Source organism: Euprymna scolopes, chromosome 30 (assembly GCF_053919585.1).
Source record: "Euprymna scolopes isolate OS-2025 chromosome 30, ASM5391958v1, whole genome shotgun sequence".
Taxonomy (NCBI): Eukaryota; Metazoa; Mollusca; class Cephalopoda; order Sepiida; family Sepiolidae; genus Euprymna; species Euprymna scolopes.
Genome location: NC_136511.1, coordinates 62734595 through 62762510, shown reverse-complemented (window position 1 = coordinate 62762510; position 27916 = coordinate 62734595).

Genomic DNA, 27916 nt, shown 5'->3' with positions numbered 1-27916 from the left:
TCAAGAGTCGGTGCAAGATCAGCAAAGCTGCCCTTATCCTGCAGGACAACACTCCGGTCCACAACTCGCATGTCGCCAGATCAGAAGCACGGGCGTGTGGTTATGAAATCCTTCCCCATCCTCCCTACTCTCTTGACCTTGCGCCCTCTGACTTTCACCGCTTCGTAGCCATGAAGTTGTTTTTGAAAGGAAAACGTTTTCCAGATGATGCAGCCTTGATTTCTGAAGTCACGTCGTGGTTAGAGGACCAACCTGGGGTGTCCTACAACAACGTCCCCAGAGCTGCATTAAACGAGGGGAGAAATGCATAACTCTTGGTAGTTCCTATGTAGAGAAAGACTAATATCTGTGCCAAGTTTCGTTGCTCTACTCCTATGGGATGTGGGTCAGGGACATTACTTATTGCAGGCCCCCACCGTATATAACGATTGTAAAACATTGACTCGCTTTTTAACCCCTTTAAAACTATTATAATCTGCTAAAGACCAATAAAGAAAACGATCCATCAAAAATCCAGTCATTTGAGGCCCCTTGCACCGATCGGCGACTTTAACTTTCAGAGAAGATAGAGTTTGAAAATATGGAGATGGACAGATAGAAATAGTGCGTTATATATATATATATATATATATATATATATATATATATATAATTGTGTGTGTGTGTGTGTGTGCATTTCCCCATCAAACTCTGTCAGTTTTCAGTCTACAAACTACAGATTTGATATAAATTTTATATAAGGTGTATTGAGATTTTGGAGAATATTTTTAATCGGTTATTGACCAGAAAATTGGCTGTTAAAGGGTGTAAAGTTCAGCGAGTTGATCTTTGAAAACTTTACCAAACTCCTCCGCAAGTTTTGTGTACTAAACACTTGAAATTTAAGATATAGGTTATTTTGACATGGATATATATTGATTTATCTGAACATAAAGTTATGAACAGTACATAGGGCTCGAGAAAAGCCGGGCTGAACTGTTAGTATACAGAGGAAGTCTCGAAATAAAGACGAAACGTTGATGAACACATAATACGGTTTGTTCCTTTTTATTTTCTCTCTCTCTCTCTCTCTCTCTTTCTCTCTCTCTCTCTATATATATATACATATATATATATATATATATATAACTTTTAGTCGTGTGCAAGCGACTCTATAAGTCACTCCGTCAGTCGGTCGGTCGGTCTGTCGATCTGTCCGTAACACGTTTGTGCTTGCCCTTTTTGGTTAATAGATGCTGTTCTTAGCTTTGTTAGCTTTTATTAGCCTTTTGGCCAAGATCAATGTAAAAAAATGACCCTTCTCTTGATGAACTGTCAAAACAATGCAAGGGAAGGGTCCCAGTGTTGGTCCATCCGTCACTCTAAAGGGCCATGAAATTAATTTATCCTTTGGACGTGGGCGGCATTGCGAGAGAAGGTCAGGATATGAAAAACCTGACCACCTTAGTATGGCACATAACGTCAGCGTCTTCTCCCCAGCTGACTTCGGAGCTCAGTGTGACACACCCTAAGGTAGCTACCATGGCTTTGAATTTGGCTAGTTTGAATTCGAGGGGCTTGTTGAGATCATCGGGTCGGGCGGCTCGCCTCCAGCATGATCTCTTTTCCCTCGGCTGTGGCTGCGATTCAGGAGATCCATTTCGTTTCCTCTGTGGACTGTCAGGTGCTGGCCCGAGATTTTGAGGTTTTCTCAGCATATGGCAGCTCGCAGGGGAAAGGAGTTTCTATGCTGGTTAAACGTACCCTGTCGGCGACGGTTGACATTGTCCATAGGGATGCGGCGGGCAGGCTATTTGTGGCCGATTTTGCCGTAAAAGATTATGTGTTTCGGGTGATCGCGGTTCATGCGCCCAGCACCGCTCGTGAGAGGATCTCAATCTTTAGTCAGCTTGACGCATTTATAGATTGTCGGAAACAGGTAGTGCTAATGGGAGATTAGAACGCCATCTTAGACCCCGAGATAGATAAGATAGGAGGCGATGCTAGAGGATCGGAGAGGTGCGAGTCAAGCCTGGCTGATCTGATGGCTAGATGCGGTCTGGTCGACAGGTTTGGGGTCGAGCATCTGGGGCGGGAGATGTGGACGTGGACCAATAGCGTTTCTTCCTATCCAAACACTTACTTGGACAGAATGTTAGTTAGGAGAGGCGAAGTAGACTTCGTATCTTGTCCCACGTTCACGTGGCTAGGCCAGACTAACCATAAACTAGTTATGGCCCGGCTTAAGCTAGGAAATAGGCCTAAGTTAAACACCTCCCTTCTGGAGATACACGACTTCCAAGAGAAGCTAATAGTTAATTCAAAAAGAATTAGTGGGGCCGGTTACTGGGAGTAAGTAGTGGGTAGGTCTATAAGCCAAAATTAGAACTTTCTCCATCAAGTATGCCCAGCGCCTCGCACTAGATAAGGCCAAGATGAAGAATATAGAGCAGAAACTAGCCCGGGCTATGGAGGGAGGGTGACTGGGTTAGTCAGGAACTAGCTAAGCAGGACCTTCTGCGTGAGAAAAGCGAGCGTTATGAAGGTCAAGTAGTTAGAGCTAGGCTTAGACAGATAGGCAATGATGCAGTAAACTCCAACCCTGAGGCGCGTCGTGAAATTTCTAGGCGTGGCTTGGACAAGTACATTGCAAAGGTAAGACATCCGGATGGACGAACCCTGAAATCGACTCGGGAGATCTGCGAGGTGTTTCGAGAACATTTCAAGGAGCATTTTACGCAGCAGCCTTATCTTCCGGTCCTAGAGTTTAGCGATAATTTGGCTGACTCTCTCAACCTCGAGGCTGCTAGAGCGGCTACTTGCGAGGGCTGGGTGACGGAAGGGAAGGTTTTTACTGCGCTGAAGCAGGTCAGCTGTGACAGATCGTTGAACTCGATGATCTGCCATACAAACTGTATTTGAGGCTATCGCCCATGTTTCTACCTTTTCTGACGGATGTGTTCAATCATTGGTTTGCTCAGGGATCAATCCTGGGGAAAGTCACCAAGGGAGTGATCACATTGCTGAAGAAAGGTGACGGGCATGGTGGGGAAAAGGTAGACGATTACAGGCCCATAACTCTGCTAAACACAGAGTTGAAGATTTTGGCCAAGGTCCTGTCGAATCTGTTGCAGATTGTTATCGGCCAGTTGGTTGAACCGAAACAGAACTACGCTGTGAAGGGAAGATCGATCTAGAACAACTTGCCACTGATACGCACAATCCTAGAGGGCGTTACAGATGACGACACGGAGCTGCGCTGATCAACTTAGATCAGTCCAAAGCTTTCGATAGGGCCGACCATCGTTTCTTGGCATCTGTCTTAGAGGCCGCCGGTTTTAACCCGGACTTCTGCAAGTGGATCTTCATGATGTATTGACAGACCACAGCAAGTCAACGGAAACCCTTTGTTATCTCTCGGTCGGTTTGTCCGCTGTCGCCCCTGCTCTATGTCCTGGCTTTGAAGCCCCCGCTCCACAAGCTGAGATGTGGGGAGGCAAATTCGGCCCTGGGCGGAATTGCAATATCCGGTGGCTCAGCTGCCAAGGCATCCGCGTTAGCCAATGATGTCACAGTCTTTGTGTCGAGCTACTGAGACATCGAGATACGTGTCAGAGGCGCTCGCTTGGTTTGAGAGAATTACAGGGACCAAGATAAACAGCAGCAAGTCGGTAGGACTGCAATTGGGCGCCAGGAATGGCAATGCCATCTCCCAGCGCCCTTCAGCTGGACGGATGGCCCGATTCGGATCCTCGGCGTGTGGTTTGGACCGGGTCTCCAGCTTCACAAAAATTGGTTGGAGGTGCAGTCAATTCGTGGCTTTCTAGAAAACTTTCCTTAAAGGATAGAGCTAAGGCGTGCGCTACTTACATCTTTCCTCTTAATCTTTACCGACTGGCCGTACTTCCCTTGCCTGCACAACACCTAACAGCTCTCGGTGAACTCTTGCCCTCGCTTCTTTAGGATGGAGGAAGACACTGGGTGAGCAGACAGGTCCGTATTCAAAGTCCCTTGAGGGGGGCTTGGGAGTGTCATCGAGATGCTGAGAGGCTGGTCTTCCTGAGCCACTATATGCAAGATGACCAACCGTGGCACTCCGTGGTTACTGCCGTCTTCCCCGACCTTGTTCTTGACCCTCCTTGTGACTGCTACCTGTAGGGAACTCCACAGGGATCTAATGAAGGGGGCTGCCGACAACCCGCTGTGCGCGCGTTTTGGGTTGGCAGCAGAGTGAGATCCGCTCCGCGTGGAGCTGGACGCCAGGTTCAAGTCATCTGAACAATTCAGAGTTCTTTCTGACCTGGCGATTGTCCCGAAATGCACTTCCACTCAACAAGATACAATGCAGTTCTGGGTTTTTGGAGTCGCCTGGTAGTCCACGTTGTGGGACAACGGCCATAGAAACGACTGATCACGCTTTCTTCGATTGCCGCAAACTCCGCCGGTACTGGTCGTATGTCATGGGACCGTGAAAGACAAATGGTCTACGTTACGATCCTGGCTGTGGTGAGAATCGTGATTTGAACGTCGCGTCTGCAAGGTTGCCGGGGGTGTGTGTCTTTTTCTGATCAGGATCTGATCGCTTGCTTTAAACACCAACTACGGGTGAAGATCAGATGTGATAGAAGAAGGCTGCATCGCGCGGCATTTGACAGAAGGTGGATACATGTAGCAAGTCTGTGTGTATGAAGAGGAGCCAAATTTGAGTACATGTTCCCCGCCTAGGTGTGGAACGCGCAGTTCCGTAAAGTAACATTAAACAAGTAGCCTCTCAGCTAGCTGAGTGTGTGTTCCATCCCTCCTCGATTAGGAAGCCTCCCAGATCCCTACATCCTCCTACTTTCAATTTTTGTTTTCACCCCTTCCTCTAAATTTCACCAATCTTGGAGAGAAAGGAATACAAACTAACCTCCATTCCTTACCTACAAAATATTCTTTTCTCCATTCATCCCCATCTAGATGGCATCCCAACTTAGAGACTGACCCGCAGAAGCGAGGTTCCTTTTACAAACCTAGTGGAACAGGCAGATGAGGTTGGGAGAGTCCTACTAATTACCTTGTTTTTACGTCTCCCTCCCCGCCCTCGACACAAATGAATTATCATACCATTTTTATTGTCATTTTTTTTTTTACACGTCAATAAAAAATGTTTTAAAAATTGTGAGTTAAGGAGGATGTTCTCTGGTACGAAACCGTGAATGCGGTATTATGGTGAAAGAAGATACTAACTGGGAGAAACTTTTGATTTTGTTTAGTTTTGGAGTGACAAGGATGACCAACGACCCACACAATCCCCCCCTTTTGAGTTAGCCATGTGCCTAAGTTTTTTGTTCATTGTTGATTTTCACCGTATTTTTTTAACATGAATAAAAGATTTAATATCTCAAAGTGTAGTATCTGTTCCGGCAGATACTGCAAGCAAAGACCATATGCGGGGGACAACCCCACATATAAGACCTTGGTCAATGTAGAGGCAACCCTTCATACCAATTGTCACTATCCAGCTCCCCTACTCCCCGTCAACCAGTCAGTCTCAAAGCCATTCAAGTCATTCTCCAGATCATTCAAGTTGTTTCTGAAGGATTCCAGATATTTTTTAAGTATTCAAGTCATTTTTAAGGTCATTCAATTCATCCTTAAGTTCATTAAAGCCATTCTAATCATTTACTTTTAATTTATTTAAGTCAGTTCAGCCCATTTTTCGGTCATTTTAGTTTAGCTTTAAGAATTTCATGTCAATCCTACATTCACGTATTCATTCATTACACGAGAGCACGCGACTAATGGCTATCGGCCTTGTTATTTTTAATTCGGAGGAAATTTTTGTCGCTTATTCTTAATTTTTAAGTAACCTTTTTTATTTGTTCGAGAAAAATAATATTAATGTCCTAATTTACTTGCATCCTCACGAGGGCAGAATTAGTCAGAGACACACGTGAACAAAATCCATCATCCCCTGCTCTTTTTGTTTTGTTTATAAAATTTAATCGGTGTTGCCTAGGATGTATAATAATTATACCATACCAAGTGTGTTTTATTGTCTGCGAAAAAGATTTTCTTTATTTATTTAATATCTTAAATTAAAAATGGTCAATTTTTACGACGTGACCCACTCGTTTAATCCCTAGGAAAAATGATCAATGTAAAGTTTCTTTCCAACTCCTCAAAAACTTGAAAATGACGACTTTTAATGGTTTTCAATGGTGCTGAAAACAAATATCACATTTAAATTTGGAGCAGATAAGTAGTTTTCATAATATGAAAGTGGGGGATTACTTTCCTATATACGTTTAACGTAAAATAGGCACCCACTTTCTAACCACCTTATAATTTCTTCATATCATAAAATAAATTTAACTGTGATATTCGTTTTCAGCACCACGGAAAACCGGCGCTGTTTTTTACTAAGAAATTCGTTTATTTTTTCATAAATTAGGACGTAAATAATGCTGTCAGTAAGCTTACACGAGCGATCGGTTTACAAAAATATATTTTTGTTTTTCATTTTTTTTATTTTAGGTCAGTATTCAATTATAGGATTTGTATCGTTTTTACCAGGTGCTTCTGTAGTTTACTTAACCGCCTCTTAATGTAACAGAGGCACCTGTTAACAACTATACAAGTTGAATAATGAAAAAAGAACGAAAAACAAAAGTATGCTTTTGTAAATTTACTAACAGCATAATTAGCGCCTAAAATTATGAGATGAAAAAATGAACGCATCTCTTAGTAAAAAAAGCGCCAATTTTCGCGGGTTCTGAAAACGAATATCACAATTAAATTTGTTTTATGATATGAAGAAATTACTAGGTGACCAGAAAGTGGTGTTCATTTTACGTTAAATTTATATAAGAAAGTAATCCCCCACTTTCTGAAAAAGTAATTTCTTCATATCATGAAAACTACTTATCTACCCTAAATTTAAACGTAATATTCGTTTTCAACACCATTAAAAGTCGTCATTTTAAAGTTTTTGAGGGAGTTGGAAAGGAACTTGACATTGACCCCAAAAATTAAGACCAGGCTTTTTGAAGCCTAATACGTTTAAGCAGTCTTTATAAATAATATGAAAGAAGAAATTTTGAAAAAAAATGTAACATTTTAGCGTAGGGGATAACTTTTCTATATAAATTTAACGTAAAATGAGCACCCACTGTTTGGCCACAAAGCGTTCAACTAGACATGTCATCTCTAGAATTTTTTTCAAGCTTTCGAGGGGGGGGCTGTAGACAAAACATGACAATTACAAAAATTTTTAGTTTTTTTGTGGTGGTGGTGGTGGCGGGAATTACATTTGAAACCTAAAATAACGATAAATTTAATTAATTTCTATGAAACCATTCTGTAGTTTCCCCTAACAATTTTATAAGCAGAACGAACCCCAAAATATGACAAATTCAATTTTTTTTCGGGGGGGGGGGGATTACATCAGAAATATAAAATTACGAAAAATGTCATTTAATTGTTTGTTGAATTACTTTTTGGTAGATCTTTTCTTTTTCTTTTTTTTTGCGATCGCACGGGCATTCACTGCTATTTTTTATTGAAACAAAAGTTGTAATGATTTATTTTTAATTATCTTTTCTTTGAGGGGCTCTTTCCAGTGCTCAATATCCGGAGAATAGTTTCTTCTCTTTGTAGCCCTTCCGCCGAAATATCTGGTGGAGAGGGTATCACATACTTCTTTTTGGGGGCGATTACATTTACATGTTTTCATCCGTTCTTTTATTTTTGTTGTGGGGGTATCCACGTTGCCAATGATGAAAATGATTAATATACCGGTGTATTTCAAACAGAATGTCATGTCAACCCAGGCAACGCTGACTACCCATGCTAGTTCGTAAATAATTGAATTCATTCAAAACGTATCGCAAAAACAAATAATATCTATATAAATCGCGATATCTCGGAACAGCCGTGCGTGGTCGACGAGTTGTAAAAGTTTAGGATTCTTACCATGGGGTCCCGATTTAGCTAGATTCAGCCTATCGCTCTCTCTCTCTCTCTCTCTCTCTATATATATATATATATATATATATATATATATATATATATATATATATATATATAGTTTTAAAAATATAATTATCCACTGGCACGTAGTCCGTTTTCTATCATACTGTATCTAGCGAGATCCCAAATCAGGGTCCCTCAGTCAGAAGCCTAAACTCTTACCACACGTCCGCCTCGCAAAACTGTTTGGATATATCGAGTATTTACGTAAATGTTAGTTGTTTTTGATTTTGCGATACGTTTTGAATGAATTCAATTATTTACGAAAGTGCATTTTTACCTAAATTTCAGTTGGGAATAATTTTCCTTTCAACCAATTCGGTACCCCCCAAATATATATATATATATATATATATATATATATATATATATATATATATATATATATATATATATGTGTGTGTGTGTGTGTGTGTGTGTGTGTGTGTGTGTGTGTGTGTGTGTGCGTGTGTGTGTGATTGTGTGGGTGTGTATATGTGGCTTGTATCTTTATATGTAATTTAACTGGTTTTACATAATTTAACTAGTCGTTGGTAGAAGGAAAGTACTTAAATTTAACTATTCAACTATTTCACTATTCCAACGTGCCATTATCGGCCATTAAAATAAAGAAATCTGATTACTATTCAGTGGTGAGAAAATCGATATGTTTCATCGGTCTTATCTACGATACATGTATCGTATCGACTGATCGAAGTAATTTTATAACTAATGTGTCACGCCTTGCGATTTAAATATGAAGTTCATGCTCGACGGACATTTCGAATCGATTACGACTTCATCAGAATTGGGTAATTACTTGAATCACCGTGCGCTTCATATTACAGATAAACATTAATTTTCTAGTGCGTGCAGTGGAGCATTACTTGTGCATCACACGTATATATATATATATATATATATATATATATATATATATATATATATATATATATGTGTATATATATATACACACAAATAATTATATATCTATAATCATATACATATGTATATATTCATGAATATATGTATATATATGCATATATATGTATACGTATATATATATGTGTATATGTATATATATGTATATATATGCATATATATGTGTATATGTATATATATTCATATCTATATATATGTATGTATATGTATATATGTATATGTATATATATACATATATATGTATATATATACATATATATATGTGATATATATATGTATATATGTATATATATACATATAGGTTTATATATATATGTATATATATATATGTATATACATGTATATGTATATGTGATATATATATATGCATATATGTATATATATATATATATATATATATATATATATATATATATATATACATGACAACTAACTTTTATGCACGGAGCAATTATTAATAAAAAAAAAAAAATATTTACGAGGGCGTGCAATAAGTAATGGTCCTGACCCACTTCTATTTATCTGATCTAGCTGAAATTTTTCACCTGCAAGGATTTATATCTCTATGCGTTATGTATCAAATTACAGCTCTGAACTAATTGTGGTTTCTGTTTTACAGGTGTTTGAACTGAGTAAGGTGGGAAATGAAACCTGTTGAATGTCGAGCAGTGATCCGGTTTTTGTATTTGAAAGGACGCTCACCACAGGAGACTTTGGATGAAATGAAAGTAAACTTATGGTAATAACGCCGTATCATATGACCTTGTAAAACGCTAGCATCGTGAATTCAATCATGACCGAGAGCTCACAGAGCAGGCCGTCCCGTTCTGCCATTGATGAGGCATCTGTCCGTCAAGTTGAGGCTACCATTTTGGAAGATCGGCGCATTACTATTCGCCAAATAGCCCAAGATGTCAAGATTAATACAGGGTCTGTGGAAATTATCATTCATGACCATTTGCATATGCATAAGGTATCTGCCAGATGGATTCCAAGATTGCTCACACCATTCCAGAAGCGAGACCGTGTCGAGTGCTCGAGGATGAATTTGGAGATGTGCCAAGAAGATGACCCAAAGTTTTTCAAAAGACTGATTGCACAGGATGAAACCTGGGTCCATCACTATGATCCAAAGACTAAAGCCCAGTAAATGCAGTGGAAGCACTTGGACTCTCCACCTCCAAAGAAGGTAAGGGTTCACCCCTCTGCTGGCAAGGCCATGCTTACAGTCTTCTGGGACCAGGACGGAGTAGTAATCACAGATCTCCTGGCAAAGGGTACCACAATTAAACCAGACTATTATGCTTCACTTTTGAGGAAGTTAAGGGAAGCTATCAAAGTCAAGAGTCGTGGCAAGATCAGCAAAGGTACCCTCCTCCTGCAGGACAACGCTCCAGTCCACAACTCGCATGTCGCCAGATTAGAAGCACGGGCGTGTGGTTATGAAACCCTTCCCCATCCTCCGTACTCTCCTGACCTTGCACCCTCTGACTTCAACCTCTTCCCAGCGATGAAGTTGTTTTTGAAAGGAAAGCGTTTCCTAGATGATGCCGCCTTTATTTCTGAAGTAACGTCGTGGTTGGAGGACCAACCTCGGGTGTCCTACAAAAACAGTTTCCAAAGCTGCATCAAACGATGGGAGAAATGCATAACTTTGGGTAGTTCTTATGAAGAGAAAGACAGATAACGATTACAAGTTTCGTTGCTCTACTACTATGGGAAGTTGGTCAGGGGCATTATTTATTTCACGCCCCTCCTATATATATATATATATATATATATATATATATATATATATATATATAGATGTATACATATAGATATGTATATATATATATATATAGATATAGATATATTGTTGTACATGATTGACATATGTATATTTTGTGTGTATGTATGATACAAAACTATGTAATATATATATACATATATATATATATATATATATGTATATATATTTATATATATGTGTGTTTATATGTATATCCATAATTGTAATTTATACAGGTTATATACATATACACACACGAGTGCAAACACAGGCACAGATATATATATATATATATATATATATATATATATATATATATATATATATATATATATATATATATAATGAACATTTTCATAAGTCGCTTACACTGCTGAATTATAACAAGGTTCTTAGAAGGAAAATATGTATAAGTTTTCCTGCTTGAAGAATTTCTAGTTATTTTTCTTTTCTTTCAAGATGAGCTGGAAAGTAAATCTATGAATATCATTGCATAAAAACATCAATATAATGGCTCAAACACAATCTGTGATTGGACTTGTTTTTGCACGCAACATATGATACACACCTGATAATTTATTCATTTTGGGGATTTTTTTTCTTTTACTGCTTACAACATTGCAAACAATTGTTTCAGCCCTCTGTGTTGTCATACAAGAATATAACTCTTCATGTAATTATAACTTGCACAACCTAGGCTTCATGAACGCATAGATAAAATATTACAAGGGTTTTACAGCCCAAATTTGGGACCTTTCCAGTTAATACAGCGGGTAATATATATATATATATATATATATATATATATATATATATATATATGCATATATATGTATATATATGTATATATATATATGCATATATCTGTATATATATGTATATATGTATATATGCATATATATGTATATATATGTATATATATATATATATATATATAAAATTTTAGTCATTCAATAACTTTAAAAATTTATGACGTGAACTGGTTAAATTTCAAATAAAAAGATTTGTATTATTCTATGTAAGACAGATAATACATTTGGTTGGAGATTGTGCACCTTTCACATAAAAATAAAGTGTAGCACCCCTGCGTGGGTATCCATAGTCTATCAAAGACTGAAGAAGCCTGTGTTTCTGTTTGTGTCTACACGCACACACACACACACATCTATCTGTCTATATATCTATTTATATATATATATATATATATTGCTAGAGACAGAATTGATAGAAAAATATTTGTAGCTCTAGTATAACACTATTGAGCTATCTAAATGCGAACTTTGTTATTTATTGTTATGTGATCATTACCAAGTAGTTAAATTACAAATAAGCATATAGCCAATATATCTATATATCTATCTATCTATATCTATATATATATATATATATATATAGAGAGAGAGAGAGAGAGAGAGAGAGAAAGAGGGAGAGACAGGGAAAGAGGTAAAAATAATTATCCACTTACTACAGCTATTCAACTGATAATGCTATGATTCGACCGCATTGAGTTTTACAAGTATAATAATCATTCAACATTACATCATAAAAAATATCTTAATACTTATCATCTGCCTAAAGTGCGCTATTATTTTGCATAGTTTTGCACTATCGTTAGCAGCAGTTATTTCCTTTGATAGTATGCTCTACCAAATTATATGAGAATCTTATATGTACTCATCAACAGGAACTGCTGCGAGTAGCTACATTGATACCACTTTTAATCTTCTCCAAACTGTGCCAACTTTTAAATATTTTATACATCCAACAGAGTTTCCCGTTATTATTTTTAGAGAAGTACTGCCAACAATTGGATGAAATGAATTAGAAACTTCGATAACAACACCCAGCATTAGTAAACGTTCTAATGGTGCTTATCTCGCTCAATAATTTTTTTTTTTTTTAGCAGATACATGTTTATTTGAATTTAAAAGTTAAAAAACACAGGAACTTTCTTGTTAAACTGGTACTATTATATTAATGGCACTTTGTGTGTGCGCGCGCGCGTGTGTGTATGTGTGTGTGTGAAACAGAGAAAGAGGAAGTTCTATGTTAACCTAGAAATAAAAATTTATTAACGTAAAAATCTTGCGTTCTTGTTGCGATGAAATCGCAGCAGGCGTTTTTGATCTCGCTTAAGTTTTTTAAGCATTTCTCACACTGAAATTTTTCAAGATGCTTGAAGAAGTGGTTGATGGTAGCTGATAGGTCTGGAGAGTATGGCAGGTTAGGCAGTGTTTTTAACTTCTGCAGGGTTGGTGTAGCAATGTGCGGTCGGTTATTTTCATGAAATAGATTTGGGATTTTCTGTTGACTGATTATGGGTGTTGCTCTCGAAGTTTCTGATGAATATCCTCCATATGTTGTCAGTACTTTTCCGCTGGATTAATAACAAAACTGTAATGGATGATCCCGGTCACAGACCACCAAACAGTCAGCATGACTTCCTTTTGGTGCAACTCTGGCTTCGGGAAATGATCTAGAGCTCCGTCGACGTCTAATCACTGAGTTGACCGTCACCGCTTGTCGGAAAGAACCCACTTTTCATTGCAAATCACAACTACTTCGAGAAAGTGATGTTCGAATATCCTTTGTATTAAGTATTATGTTTGTAGATCAAAAACAAACAAAGAAGTTTGGGAGGCAAATTTTTTTAAACAAATATATATATACACCTGCATAATATATATAGAAAGAGGTTTATGTTTACAATAAGCTTTTTACGTAAATATCACGCAAGTAAAAATCATATAGAATATCTGCATAAATATAGCTTCACGTAATAATTAACTAAAGATGATCATCACATGAGAAAACATAAAAAAACAAATATGGAATTAATAAAGATGAATGTTTAAAATAATATGCAAATTGCTACATCATTTGCAAATGAATGCAATTCTGCGACCCAGTATCTGTTAAGATCAAAGTGTAGTATCTGTTCCGATGTTACTCTTAAGGTAATTTATCTCTTGTCAATTAAGGGGAAACCCTCTGTATCGAAATTATTATTTTTTTAGTTCCTACCAGAGTGCTCCTTTTGCTTTTTTTTCGGGGAGCTGGTTTAACCCCACATTAAAAACGACCTTGTGTCACATTTTGCTTTCGTGGGGAAGCAAATTAATAAATAGAAAAAAGGCTGGTTTTTTTTTTGTTATTCTTGGCATTCGGGCTAAGATCAAAGTGAAGCCAGCCCGGGGGCCACCACTATGGGTACCCCCAGCCAGGGGCTACCACGGAAACAATTGCAACCCAAGATGAGAAGCAAAAACACAAAAAAAGCAACGGGGTGTACCGCCCGGACAATAAACCACTAGATGCCCCCCCAGAAGGGGGAAAATTTACCAGCAGCTCCCCTCGAGGGCGACTCCCCCAAAAGTAGGGAATAAAAGGTGGTCGGGGAATCTCACTCTGACAACAAAAAGGAAGCGGCACTAGCGCCAAAGGTCAATAAAGGGGACAATGCTCCCCAGGAGGACCGCTCCCCTAAAATAGGAGCCAATCAGGAGAATGAGAGGTCATACCACCTGGACCTCACCACCAAGGTAGGGGCAGATACTTCAATGGAAAATAAAAAGAACAACGCTCCCCAGGAGGCCAACTCCCGAAAAAGGGAAGCCGTGACCGGAAAAGACACCAACCAAGGAGAGTCGGTTTCAAAAGAGCAGCAGAAAATAGTATGTCCCCCAAAAAGCAAAACTCCCATGAAAGGACAGACTATGGACTCTGGGGAGGCAGGAAGCATCGTCCAAAAATAGACAGGGGCGACCTCCATTAAAGAACCCCCAAAACAATCCAAACCCACAAAAGACCCAACACCAATACCAACAAGGGGTTCTGCATGGGAGAGGACCGAAGAAAAGTAACTGCCCACTCAAGATTAGAGAGACCTGTACTTGACCAAGTACAGGCAATACATAGAAGGGACAGAAATAAAGCCAGTGCCAGGCGCCTGGTAGGCCATCGAGGGCAGAGTCCTCTCCCTCGTCACCTCTGACATACCAGGAAACCGCCTCCTGGGAATGAAAAAGGAAGACATGGTGGGACTCCTCTACAAATTGAGCATTCCAGCACTATACGTGTACCAGAGGAGCTACGCCATGTGGGGCGTCCTCCTACCCACCAAAGAGGGTGCAGAGAAACTCTCCCTCAAAGAAATGAAGCATGGGAGAGTTAAATTAATTCTAGAATACCATGGCAAGAGAAGGATTCGGGTGAAGATATTTAATTTACCAACCCAAATACATGCAGAACTTCTGGGTTCCCTCTTCACCCAGTTCAGAGAGGTAGAACAGATGGCCCCGGTACGGTCGAAAACAGCCATACACCTGGACTGCGACAGAGTGTCAATGAGGTTGCTTACCTACAAAGGATCCAGCATGACAGTAGTCGTGGAGGGCCGTCATCCGCACTGTTGGTTATGGCCAGGGTCACATGGCCAAGAATTCCCCCAAAGGTCAACCCCTACTCAAATGGAACCAAACGCGGTCCCAATCCCTGAGACAAAACAGGCTGTCACAACTCCTGCAACCGGAGCACCAACCCAGTACCGAGAAAATCCAGAACCACACAGGAGGCCAAGGGGCAGAAATGGAGCACGGTAATAGGGTGGAAACGAAAGCCCACAATCCCATCTGCCACCGTCTCACAACCAACCCAATAATCGAGTCAGCCTCCACAAAAGCAGTCTCCACAAAAGCTGCAGCAACAGTCACGACAGCAGGCGCAGCAGGCGCAACAGCAGAAGCAACCAAACCAGCTGTTGAACCAGCCGCAGCAATAAAATCAGCTACTTCGGCCGATTCCACAAACGATGCCGCAAAAACAGCAGCAACAACAAAAACAGCAGCAACCGAAGCAGCAGCAACATCCAGAACAGGAGCAACAGCAACAAAGACAGCAGCCGCAACCAGAGCAGCACCAGCATCAACCACAGAAGCACCAACTAGAGGAGCAGTAACAACCAACTGTCCCCACACCAATTGAGACGGAGACCTAGTGAAGAAAGAGACCCTGCAGCTTCTCCCACTCAAAGACTTACCCCAATAGGGACCTTCCACCTTGAAACGAGGGAGGAACTGTGTTTTATAGATACGCTGTCTGTGGCAATGGATTTACACCACCGGCAGAGAAAAAAACTAACACCTCTGCTGGACTGCAAACAGATAAGGGAAAAATACGTTAATGTCCCGTCTAATTTCCTAGACGCCCCACTACTAACAACTTTCGTCAGGTTTCCAGACGGCTGCAAGACCAACTTGTGGTCAATGATGGAGGGCGCTGAAGGGGCTGTTCCGGGAATTGAACTTATAAGAAAAAACGACCCTTCCCTGGATAAAGTCTCAAAAAATGTGAGGGAAGGGTCCCAGTGTTGGTTCATCCGTCACTTTAGAGGGTCCTTAAACTGACTTTTCCTTTGGACGTCGGCGGCATTGCGAGAGAAAGCCAGGACATAAAAATCCTGACTACCTTGAGCATTGCATACAGCGTCGGCGTCCTTTCCAAGCTGACTTAGGAGTTGAGTGTGACACACCTAAGATAGGTACCATAGCTTTGAATTTGACTAGTCTGAATGCGAAGGGCTTGAGATCATCGGGCCAGACGGCTTGCCTCTGACACGACCTCTTGTCCCTGGGAGTAGATGCGGCTGCTATTCAGGAGGAGCATTTCGTTTCTTCTGTGGACTGTCAGGTGCTGGTCCGAGATTTTGAGGTTTTCTCAGCATATGACAGGGAGTCTCCTTGCTGGTTAAACGTACCCTGTCTGCAACGATCGACGTTGTTCATAGGGATGCGGAGGGCGAGCTGGCCGTGGCCGATATTGCCTAAAAGATTCTGTATTTCGGGTGATCACGGTTCATGCGCCCAGCATCGCTCATAAGAGGGTTTCATTCTTTAGTCAGCCCGACGCGTTTGTGGCTTATCGGAAACAGGTAGTACTTTCGTGGGGGAAGCAAATAAATACCAATAAATAGAAAAAAAGGGGTTTTTATTACGAATATCAACACACAAACAATTTCCTCGGTTCCGTCAGCTGGAATTGAAATCAAAACGTTTAGCACTCCCGTCATCTCAGATATAACGGGAGTGCTGGAGGGACATAGATCATCCACAACTTTGTAGATACTTTTGCATCGAGTTTTTTTTTTGGGGGGGGAGTATGCGGGCCCCACGCTCAACATTCTCAGAAAGTATGTACAGCCTAACCTTCACAAATGGTCGCCCATCTGGTAATTGGCAGGCTCAACGTTTCTTTTTAAATTCCACGGAACTATGCAAAATGTAGTAACTATGCATAAATGGAATGAAACACATTAGGGAACTGAAACCAATCATTCAATAAGAAATAAAAAATGAATAAGTAATTAATTAACGCTCACTTTTCAAAATAATATGTAAATTAGTTTACCTTCATGTAGGCGTCCGCATATATAAATAAGTAAGTATATTATAAAGTTCGTTTTCATATTTTTAAAAAGAAAAAAGTAATGTTTTATAGCAATGTCAGAGCAGGAAATAATTATCTTTATAGGTACATAGATTTGATGTGTTTCACTTATTTTTGGTTACACGTGTTTAATTATTTATATATCCGTGCGGATATCTTTTTATTCTGTATTGTTTTTGTTTTTTTTAAATAATACTGAAGGATATTTCGGAGTTTGAATAAATTATTTTCCTTGGTTCGTATTCTATATATGTTATGTATGTTTGTGGTTGAGTTTTGTAATTGTAATTTTTATCATAATCCTTATGTCTTTATATATATATATATATATATATATATATATATATAATTACTTATTTAATTCTGTTCTATACATATATATATATATATATACATATATAGTCTTTGAAGTTTTTAACCTGTAAGACTATACAAAAAAAAATTTCTCATTCATTAAAAAACCATCTAGTCAGTAAGTCATTTAATCACCTGCAATCACTGCATTAACTCGCTCTCGAATTTACTATAGTACTAATAATTCAATTTTCAAGGGATCATCAGTTGTTTACCATGAAACACTGTTTCGGGGATTTAAAAACAAAACAGTATATTGCATCATGTCTCCAAAGCAGTGTTGATCAAACACCACCTCCCTTAATCTTACGAAAAAGACATCTTACAAACACTTGATCCAATTTCCTATTCTTAATTGCAATTACTAACCTTTTCATACTATAAAAATGAATTTCTTACCTGTGTGATTCATCAATTTCCACATTTAAAATGGATATATTTTTTAATTTATCAGTCTCATATTTATAAGATTAGGATTAATCCATTTAACTACTTATCACCTCCACTATGATTAGTATTTAGTATATTTACATTCTTATTTATTTAAAATTAGATATATAAAGGTTAAAAATATTTTTACATCTATACATTTTTTCTTTATATATATAAATTTATTATATGTAATTATAAATACATTTTATACATTGCTAATATAGTTTTGGATTTCCTTTATTAATATAGTCTGGCCAATCTTAAACGATTCAAAAGCATCAGGATAACGAACAAATGCTTTATTTAACTGTTTAAATATTTTATTTTTATCCCCCACCTTGTTTTATCATCCTTATTACTTAGCTAGAAACTGGTGGTATAAAATCTGCTAATTTTAAAGTAACGCGATATATATATATATATATATATATATATATATATATATATATATATATATATATATATATATATATATATATATATTATTTTTAAAATGGTTATGAAAAGTTAATTAAAAATTGGTCAATGGGAAAATTATTCCCAACAAGCATTTAGGTAAAAATGCCCTTTCGTATAAATACTTGAATTCATTCAAGAAAGTATCGCTAACAAAAACAAATAAACACATCTACATAAAAGTGATACATTTAGTAGTCCTGCGAGGTTAGCCGCGTGATAGAGGTTTAGGCTTCTTATCACGAGGTGCCGATTTCGAATCTCGCTAGATATAGCTACTCAGATGAGTCGTGGACGACGAAACACGTGTCAGTGGATAATTACATTTTAAAAATAATATATATGCCGCTCCCCATTTAGGGTGTACCAGATTGGTCAATGGGAAAATTATTGGCAACAAGCATTTAGGTAAAAATGCACTTTCGTATAAAAACTTGAATTCATTCAAGAAAGTATCGCTAAAAAAACAAATAAAATCAAACATATATATATATATATATATATATATATATAATTGACTTAATTGTAGTTTAATTAAATACTCTTGCAAGCAAAATCCGATTCTGCATTTTGCTAATCCCTACTTTCTGATGAGAAGGAAAATTATTTCTTCGAAACTCTCCAGATGAAGGACTATCCACTTAGCACAATATAAAGTAATATTATATATATATATATATATATATATATATATATATATATATATATATTACTTTATATTGTGTTATGTTTACGTACATGAAATGCTAATCCATAAACCTATACGTAGCATTCGTGCATACATGTGTATATTTGAATAGAAACACATATCGTAAGCTTTCCCAGATCCTAACAGTAAAAATGGCCAAAGATTATCCCCTCACGTGTAGTGCGTAAACTCCGAGACGTATTTGACAGGTGAACTAGTTAGGTGCAGATCAGAAACTGACAACTGATTTGCATATTAACGATATTTCCCGCACGACTCAGCAGGTGGTGGAGCGGGGATGTCCATGTATGGGCAGAGCTTAAGACAGCCTCTGGCATTGACTAACGTCGTGTGGAAAAGAGATAGGCGATTCCATGTGCCCCTGTCACCGTTCGATCGTATTGGATCTTCCCCGACGGCCCCTGGATCCCAACCATAGATTTAAAGTAACACCCACTCTTTCCTCTGCGTCAACCAATGCGCGGTCGGGCTAAAACGAGAACTGAACATGCACCTGCTTAGATAAGGTCATTTTGACGGTTGTCAATGTTCGTTCACTTTAATCTGGAGAGGAGGAGAGGTTGACTGTAGGTGGCGTCGTAATAGTCGCAACGGCTGTAGAATCGACTAACCGGGTTCAATCCCGTTTGATCTGTTATTTTTCCTTCCCTTTTTCTTTTTCTTTTCATATTTTATTCAATATTCCTTCTTCTCGTCTCATTCTTTCCCCATTCATTTCTCTTTCTTTCCATCATTTTGTAGTCGTCTATTTTTTTCTTTATTTTCAAGTATTTTTCTTCACTTTTTTCTTTTCTCTTTTTTCTTTCGCTTTGTTTCTTTCTGCTGTTTTTCTCATTTTGTATTTTTCTTTCCTTTTCTTTCGTACTTTTTCATTTCTTTTTATAACTTTTTGTTTTACAAAGCATTCACTACTTATCAAGGCCCAAAGATCACTCGAGGATAAGGGTTAAAGAGTATGAAGTAGTCAGATGGACTATATAGTAATCGTTATTAATGGAAATTCGGTAAATTTGTTAACTTAGGTGGAACGGCTCATCAAAAACTTGTTTACGTTGGACTTGAGGACAACCATATTGTTGTCAGCTGGAAAGCAGGAAACGTGAAAGAGTTCCACAGGCGTGCAGTTCTCAGAAAGACACATTTTTCATGGAATCTACGTTTACGTTTAGGCAGATATAATGAGTGGGGGAATTATTGATAGTATTTTCAGCTAAACGAGTGTTTCTAGTGAAAGTTTTGCGAGAAGGGAGCATAGATAGGGGCTGAGATGAGCACTTGTCATGAAAATAACGATAAAGTTGGTACAGACTTGCAATATCTCTTCTGTGAGAAAGATATTGCAGGGAAGAGAAAAAGGCATCTCCTACTAGGCTACGGGCCCTGTCGGTGGGTCATTAGAATACGCCGACTGCCTCCCTGCAGAGGGTAAAAGTCCCTCAATGGGGGTCCTGGATATGACCTTTAAATATATCCAGTGGTGAGGCCTCAGTTTGTGGGCTCTGGGGAGTATGAAGCCACCCTTTAATTGCCATTGCTCCCAGGTCCACTCTGACCCGGAGTTGTAGTACATGTTAGGGTCCCAACTATGGGTTAACTAGAAACCGACGTCAAAACAACAAATATATTTCTTCAAAATCTTTGGATACGGCATTAAATAACCCGAAAAGGGTTGATATTCCGTTAAACAAAAACAACCAACCAACCTACTAGGCTACGAAGTCTCCTTTTTTCTTTATATTTTCTCTTCTTTCTTTTCTTTTCTTTCTTTTCTTTCTTTTCTTTCTTTTATTTTTCATTTGTTTTAATTTATTTATTTCACTTTCCTTTGTTTTCCCTTCTTATCCTTTTTTTTCTTGACTAATACTTTCTTTGTCTTTTTCTTTTTCCTCTCTCCTTTAATTTTCTTTACTTTCTTTCTTTTTTCTTTCTACATGTTTTGTTCAATAATTTCTTTTCTTATTTTTTCTTGCCTTTTCTAGTTTTTGTCTTTTCCTTTTCTTTCGCGATTTTTTTTTCACTTTTTATCTCTTTTTCATTCGCCCCTTTTTATTTCTTTTCTTTCCTCTTTTTTTGTTTCTTTTCCTTTTTACCTTTTCATCTTTTTCTTTTTCATATTCTTTCCCTTATCGTTGTATTCATTTCTAATTACGTTGCATAGGTCTATATTTTTAATTAATCGCTTTCTTATTTTCTTTCACTTTTCTCATTCATTTGTTTAAAAATCTTTTTAATATTCGTATATATATTCATATTTACTTGTTATAATTTTCTTTGATCAATTTTTTTTTTTTTTGCAATCGTTCTTTAAATTACTGTTTATTATCATTGCTATGGATATGTGCACATTCGTTGTTCTACTCGTGTCGATTACAAAGCGTGTTGCCTTCAGCAAATTTACCCATCTCGGACACAATATTATCAGGGAGGTCGTCCACCAATATCAGATACAATAAAAGTCCACAGATCGACTCCTGATGTATACCTGCATTAACAAAACGGTATTTAGCTTTACGACCGTCGGGGACAACCTGTATTTTCTCTTTTATTTAAAGGGTCTGAATTGTAAGTATTCGTCCAGAAATAGCATATGATTGAATTTCCATGAGAAGCCCCTTTTTCAAGATCTTTTCAAAGGCTTCGGGTATATCTAACTCTACCCACGTTCAGTCATAATCGATCGTCACGATGCTGTCTCACTGTCAACCTGAAACGCATTAATCTTTTTTCTCGAGTTGACTTTGAATTTTGATAAGCCCCGGTCGTCAATTAGTAAAAAAAAAAAAAAAAATACATATTCCGGTAATATTTCTAAAAAGGCAAGCGTTTTTGGAATGTTTTGGAGTGGGGAAAAATCGGACATCTTAAGGAGCCTTCCGGTAAAGATAAATTATTAATCCATCGAGATTTTGAAATTCGAATTATTGAATTAAGGATTTGGTCGAAGAGATTAGCAAAGAAGGGATATTAAAACAATGTTGTCAGCTGGACATGGCAGGTTAAATGAAATCTCCGCGTGCTGTACGGGTAAGGATTTGCTTGTAATGCGAAATGGTCGGGTTGAAGACGCGGGTGGTTTGGGATTTTAATTCAAGGAGAAAATTAAGCGGTAACCACAGATAGGGAGAAAAGGAATCCATTAAAACGGATATAAAAAAAGAAAATTGGCCGAATACTAAATGTAAAAAAATAGGAAAAAAAGAGCAAAAAATGAAAGTAAAAGAGTGTAGATAAAGAAAAAAGTGCAATAAAATCGCAAAAAAAAAGGTAGAGGAGGAGTAAGATAGCGGTTTCAATCCTACGCAAAGCAGGCCAGAGGATTATTTGTCGCAAAACGTGGCGCGAAAACAACAACTATGGAAGGCAGTAATTACTAAAGATAGAGTTAAAAGACACAGCATTCTTATCCCGTCGCGGTTAACCACCTGAAGAAGGCCAGAGGATGAGTTGGCCAAAAGGTGGCGAAACAACAACTACAGAAGGCAGTAATTACTGAGGATACAGTTAAGTTTAGATGGTTGTTTTACGGCATATCAAACCTTTTTAGGTCATTTAATACCGAATCCAGCGATTTTGAAGAGTTTTTAATAGAATGTTTTTTCAAGTAAGTTTCTATTGAATCCACAGTTGGGACGTTAACAGGTACTACCACTCCGGATCAGAGTTGACCTGGGAGCAATGGCAATTAAAGGGTAACTCCAGACTCCCCAAAGCACGCAAGCTAGGGCCCTCACCATCGGATATAGTTTAAGGTCATATCCAGGACCGATACAGTTAAGAGACCCAACATTCCTATCTCGTCGTGGTTAATCACCCGAAGAAGACCAGAGGGTGAGTTGGCCGAAAAGTAGTGAAAGAACAACTATGAAGATAAGGATAACAGTTTGCAAAAAAACAAAAAACAAATGAAGTCACATATTATAAAGCCTCATCTCAAAAGGATTCCAAAAAAGAAAAATATTATATGAGGACGTTGATATGTGAAAAAAAGTTTATTTATTTTGTGTGAATCATCTGGTGGTGTTGTTGACATTATTGGCCGCTAGTCTATGTGCAGTTAGAATTCTTTCTCCAAACCCATCTGGTGCTTACAGAAGGGACCATATGAAGTGGACAAAGAGTGAACATGTTTCTGTGGAACGATCTGGATTCGCGCTGGGCGCACCCAGGCTCTCAATCTTTATCTTTAACCACTAAGCCACTGTCATTTTTCTAAAGTGAAGTAAATTCATGTTGGAATGATAAAAGGTAGTTGGAGAGTGAGAAAAGTAGAGCACGGGAGAGGGAGAAGCACTTTTAATACGAATAATAGATCTCTTTATATAATTGGTATGAAAAAAAGGAGACGTTAGGAGGGGGAAAGAAGAGGATGCGGCGGAAGAGAAGAGGATAATGATATAAACTTTTGCAGAAAAAAAAACAAGCAAAGCAACAGAAAAGATAAGAGAGGAAAAGCAAATTAAAATAAAATCTTAATCAGATAAAAAAAAATGACAGCATCAAAAAGAATGGAAGAAGCAGAAATAGAAAACTGAATAATAACCAAATCGCGAAATAGTCAAGGAGGATGGAGAAACGAGAAGAGAAAGCGCTATTCAGACCTTCTACCAGATATTTGTAAAGAGGACCCTGGGGAGGTTTATTGCTACCTAAATTTAAGTGAAGGTCAATAGTCATTGCCGGCGAAAAATCAATATTACGTAAGTGCAAATTAATCGACAAATATTATCGAAAAAGGTTGGAAGTATTGTGGATACTTTTTGTCACCTAGTCTCCACGGACAACCGTATTGTGTTGACAGAGATAATCTTTGATGATTAAAGCATATGTAAAAACACCTAGTAAGTACAAATACTAATAATATAATAGCATGTCTATGATAAAAAGTTAGTCAGGTACTGATCTGGAATATAGGCAAATCTATGAATTATGCCACAACAAAAAGAGAGATACGGACATAATCCAACTGTGGTACAGGAGAAATGTGGCATTATAACTCGGTGACACGGTTGCGAACACTCTCTCCCGTATAGCCGGGTTGTGATTTGGCCATAAGCGTAATAATACACAGAAATGCTATCGCAGAATCCGCTTTCTTTGATCGGTCTCTTTTTCGTCCGGACAACATGGTATAATCACGCATATTTATGTTTCTCCATAAACGAGAGGGGCACCCTTTTCCCCATAACACTAGTTTAGTATAGTTAGTTTAATAATTGTAGGATATGTAAAGTGTATATTGTTTTTTTGTATGCATAATGTAAAATAAATAATTAATTATGTTTCATAAATATTACGATTGTGTTGTGTTGTGTGTTTTCTCGTGTCTGCCATAAATGCCTCCATTAAACAACGAAGCGGTTCGGAGGACGAAGAAAGAAGATTCCAATCAGAATGCCACTAGGGTGAAGAAGTCATCTTGGGAGGATGAAGGAGCCACACCCACATCCAATATCTCAGGTATGCGTTTCTTCTTACAGGCCCTAATGCCTGGCCTATTTTCACATCTTCATGAGACCGTTTCTAAGACTTTAGTGTAACACGTGAGGTATGTCACATACCAGTGACCGGCTGATAGTGTTATAAATGATGCTGCTAGACCAAAGATTGACTCTTAAAAATTGTCCACGGCATAAGCAAAAATAATAGCCACCGACATCCCGACCCGTTTTTGTTGATGTTTCCATGTGGATATCATTTATTCCCCCGGGGAAGCAATAGTACTATAGAAAGACAATGTCAAACTTGGAATATACTCATACAAATTGATAAGGTTCATAAGCATTCAAAACTCGACTTGATCTTTTGAACACAACCAAAAGAACTTGCTTTGTCACTGACACGGCCTGCCCGTTCAATAGCGGTATATAAGGAGAAAACTGAAAAACACTAAGAAGTTCAAATATCTAATATCGCAATTAGTTAAACTATGTAGACGTTAAGACGTCAAGGCGATTTTCGTTGTACTTAAAACGTTTGGAAACAAAGAGAAAATTCACATTAAACAATGAAAACAGATACCAAAATCTTCAAAAGGCTTACCTGTTAGGAACAACGAAGAGTACAGTTTGAATATTTTATGGAATGGGAGATGACCTGATATTTTTAAAAGCTTAAACTAAAACATTTAAAAGGTGAGCCTACTAGGAATAATAAAAAGAAACAATTATACAATAACTACTACTACTACTACTACTAGGATTTTGAACCAGGACATTCAACTTCAAAACATGGAAATGTAAAACACGAGATGAAGGCATAGAACCACCTGCCCAAAAGGTGAGAACATTTTGCGAACATGAAACATAGTACGAGCATGCTCGGAGGAGCTCAAGACCTGAATCACTGTCTTAGTCGGGCTCACCTAGGGTGAGAATCAGTTTTCCCAATGGCTACAAATAGGCGACGCCAATGCGATTCAGTGAGTAAAACGGAATTGTTTGGGGACGTGTCGAGTTCACGGAGTTGTTCGAGATCGTGTCGGATCGTGTTACCTATAATAAAAGGGGGAGGTAATTTTCGACTGCGTCCCAATCTAAAACGTTCGCAACAAATATTCACCTATTTCCAACAACCGCTGACAAACTTCTCTAATCTGTGCTTAAAACTAAACGAAAACTTCCAGAGCAAAGTGTCTTTTCTAAAAGTGTCCGTCTGTGGAACGAAATAGCATGTGTCTGCTTCTGAACTGGCTACAACTTGGTCGTCTTCAAATCTAATTTGAATAAATTCCTATTGAGCCATCCTTTTAGATAATCTAGTCATATCCAAGTTCTGACATGGCTCATCATGTTGTCTCATCATCTACATAACACTTAACCCTTTCTAGGGTAGCCTACGGACCTTGATAAGTGGTGATCTCTCAAGTAAAAAAAACAAAACTTCTCTATACATTCATAATTATTTCTTTTAATATTAGCTTGACAATAAAATCTTTGCGGGATTTTAAATTTTGATTTTAAATGGTGAATTTTCAAATAAAGTGTCGTTATAATACCTTTACTTTATAAAATCCTTTTAAGGAGTATTTTAAAACAATTATGTCTTATGTTCAAAACGTTGAATACAAGATGATAAAAAAGCAAATTCGTATGATTTTTTAGTTCAATCCAAGCTAGGCCAAAAAGCTGCTGAAAAAGCTCGCGATATCAACAAAGAGTTAAGCCCATGAACCACTACTGAACGAACATCACAATAGTGGCTTAAGAAATGAGATGCAGGCGATGAGAGTCTTGAAGATGATAAGAGTAGTGGTTAGCAATCAGATGCTGACAACGATTAATTAAGTTAGGGATCCTGTACTATCAGTCGGAAACAGCAGTCAGGAACTGTCAATCCGGTACCCTCAATCCATTAGGCAAAACCAGCCCAGTCCAACTGCACCGACATATATGGCACTGAAGCACCCCACTGTCCAGTTTAGGGGTATGGGATGTGGCGGGAGCGGGGAAAAGCGGCGTTCATTACCCTAGTCAGGAAACAAGGTCAACCACTGGGTGATTCAGACGAGTCCCTGTGATAGTACCTCTACGCCTGGCCAATAGGCAAAGAAGGAGTATGAAAGCCGGGCGATAGACAGAGCCTATCTCCTCCTTAATGTATATATATATATATATATATATATATATATATATATATATATATATATATTTTCTTATTATGTCTCGGCAGTCGTGTGAAAAGAATATCTTATTTTTCTTTTGTTAATATTATTGGATATTTCCCCTTTTCTTTTCTTTATACATATTTATGAATTATTCCATGGATTTCGGCCTTTTGGATTATTTTGTACCATCTTCACATTACGTGGTTTCCTTGGATTTTACTTGTGAAAATGGAAACTCAATTAACTTTCTTGGAGTTATATTTTTGGATTTTACCGTTATTGGATACTTTACCTTTCACCAGCCTATCCCTTCACGTGTAATCACCTTTTTCTTCACATTATTCCCTCTTCTTCACTTTTTGTTATCAAGTAAGATCTTTGACTTACTTGTTGTTTCATCAAATACTTTTGTATGCAAAATCCGTTCCCGCATTTTGCTAATTCCTACCCTGTGATGTGAAGGAAAGTATTTCTTCGAAACTCCGCGGATTAAGGACTATTCACTTATCAAGTGTTTTCTTTTCAGATTAAATATGTTTTTAACTCTTTTTCAAAGTGTTTTTAACATGTTTTATTAACTGTTTGTTCTTATATATATACATATATGCTTATATATATATATATATATATATATATGTGTACATTTTTTAAATAAAGATACGAAAATTGGAAAATGTATACATCTTTAAAAAAATACTTCTCAAGGTAAACTATTTTCGCTTGTTTTCTTTCCTTATAAGGGAAATGGTTTCCATAATGTTTTATTGTAAAATTGTTTTTATTCAATAAGTCTGAAGAAAGGCTGTTCCTGTGAAAATTTACAAGCGACATAATGTGTAAATTTGTCCGAATAGTCTTGAAACAATTGTAACTAACGATAAAATCTCACTATTTGTTGGTATATGCGTTGATCATCATATAATGATTAGATTACTCTGACATTCAAAATATTAATAAAATAAATGTTTAAAATTCAACAGCATTTCCGCGGTTAACGGTTGCCGAATGGATATGGTCCTTGCTAATGATGTCAAGGATAGCTTCTATCGCCGGGTTCGAATCTATCGACTGGTATTAATCGTTACACCCTGCACTGAAGATTCCCGAAAGGATGGAGCACTAGTGGGTGTAGTGTACGTAGGTATTTGATAATAATTATAGTAAACATTAATTCATATATATATATATATATATATATATATATATATATATATATAGTAATTTATAAAATATA